This window comes from Desarmillaria tabescens (genome assembly GCF_030435595.1).
Source record: "Desarmillaria tabescens strain CCBAS 213 chromosome Unknown EV420scaffold_274, whole genome shotgun sequence".
Lineage (NCBI taxonomy): Eukaryota > Fungi > Basidiomycota > Agaricomycetes > Agaricales > Physalacriaceae > Desarmillaria > Desarmillaria tabescens.
This window is the reverse complement of record NW_026848573.1, coordinates 22,953-25,070: the sequence shown is the minus strand read 5'-3', so window position 1 is coordinate 25,070 and position 2,118 is coordinate 22,953. Positions and strand designations below refer to the sequence as shown.

The following is a 2,118-nucleotide window of genomic DNA, read 5'->3' as shown; positions in this document are numbered from 1 at the left end:
GAGAAGCATTGTTTGCGTACCTGACCGTGGACACTATACAAAACAGGACCGGGTTGGCACGTAATCCAGTGTTATCCTTAGTGGCAGACAGACGTCCCTTGTCGCTCATTTTTGTTCTATTTCGTTTTATGTATGGAACACTAAGGGTACTCACTCGAATCAGGCATATCACGCAAGGTTGACTCTAGGTAACCGCCGCAATGTGAGCTACGTTGATTTGGATCGACCAGAGGCGAAAGAGACTCCATTCACTCCGTGCAAAGATCGGGAATCAATACTTTCAAGCTTGGTATAACTCAGATAGTCAAATTATATGAAAGAACACCCATACGTTTACTGTAAAAAGGTTGGCAAGAGTACTGGGACTCTTCGTGATGGAATCAAGATCCTTGAAGTCTTGGACCTTGAGTGTAAAAACAAAAAAAAAGCAATCTTAAAAAAACTATGGGGACACCCAGGATTGAACTGGGGACCTCCAGAAACCATCTCATGTCAAGAAACTTCAGTCTGTTGCTCTCCCAACTGAGCTATGTCCCCTAATAGTAAGAGGGAAGACGCAAACTACTATCAAACCATCGGATGGAAGTGGACACATGGGAAAGGAACTGGACGCGTCGACTGACGATGCAAGTTCCACCCATCATCCAAAAATTGCTTTCCCCTTTCCCTTTTCACACTTACCTGGCAATCCTTCCTCCACGCCAGTCCAATAGATACCCGACGCCCTGTCTATGGATCCATCCTCCACACTCACCCAACGGCGTCCTCAGCTCCGACGTCGAGTGCTTCAAATGGCGAGCCTACCTGGCTCCACGAAGTCTTGACCGCATTGCCGTGCGCACCGACGTTGACCCTCAGGGTGCTATCGATGGGCAGCTTCCAAATTTGTGGGACGGCGCGCAGCTGTTGGCAGCGAGGGAGCTGCCTGCTTGGGTCGACAGCAAGGTCAACATTGACAATGATAGTGGACTGGAAGGCTACGAAGATGAGGCGGCACGTGACGAGAGTCGGGCATGGGTGGCGTTGTTGGAAGGATGCATGCATGCTGCTCTGCTCGCTGTCTAACCGATGTCGGCGCCGTTCTCCTTGGCGGAAACGAAATCCCGCCCAATCGAGTCTGTTCTCGCGCGGCCTCTAGCCCCGCTGTCAAGTCTCACTTCCCTCTTCCCTACCTTTGGCACGCGTATCCCCCGCGAAGCTATACAGTTGCGCTACTGGGAGGCCATTAGAGGGCTCTCCGAGAGATTGGGCACCGACAAGTGGTTCCTGTCATCCGAGTACGTTTTCCTGTGTTCATTTCTTTCGCAAAACTGACGCGAGGTAGGGCTCCAACACCACTCGATGCACTCGTCTTTGCGTACTTGCACTGTATACTTCACTCGAAAGCCTTGATACGCCTCGAGGTGACGCGCAGGGTGAATCTGGTTGCGTGGGAGTGGAGAGTGAAAGGATTGGTTAAGGCGGCATTTCTACCGAGGCGGCGATCTGGACTTGTTCGCTCGAGGTTCGTTCCCAGTTACGCGTTCGACCCTACAACTTATCATTTTGTTTGAGTAGTGTATTACAACACCAGTTTATGTGTTCGTGTCGGTTGAATCATTGCAGTGAGAGTCGCGCTGCGAGACGATTCTCAAGATGTAAACACAAGTCCAAGTACTTGACTTTGGGGCTCAGGTCAGAACATTGCCGTGACATGGTGCTGTAGCCGCTGTAGATCTTATTTGCAATGGAAAGAGGAATGAGATAAGGAAGGATAACACCCGTAGGTGAAGCTTTGGCTCAAGAACGACGAGAAAATTGTTGAGCTCTCTCTCATTGTGACCTGCAATGGCTAGCACTCCGGGATAATCTTTTGTCCTGGAGTTTGGCGCATTTTTGTTCTTATGTTGCGACGTCATTGATACGTATTCAACAGATTGCTCCATCCCTATGAATGTCAAAGTACGTGTCCTGATACATATCAAACTCAGCAAACTCGAACTGATGGCAGAATCCAAGTGTTGCTTGCCGAAACACCATTCTATCCCTGCTGAGGGCTCAAAAACTAGATATGAATATTTCGGCTTCTAACTTTGAACATTTGTCTACGTGCCATTGAACTACGGTTTTCCCATCGAA

At 49.2% G+C, this 2,118-nt stretch overlaps 1 non-coding gene across 1 annotated transcript; it reads right to left on the bottom strand.

The window, feature by feature from the left end:
- Nucleotides 1–445: 445 nt before the first annotated feature.
- On the bottom strand, nt 446–537 carry EV420DRAFT_t361. Its single transcript has one exon. It is a non-coding gene; the product is annotated as a tRNA-Phe (tRNA).
- Nucleotides 538–2,118: the final 1,581 nt, after the last annotated feature.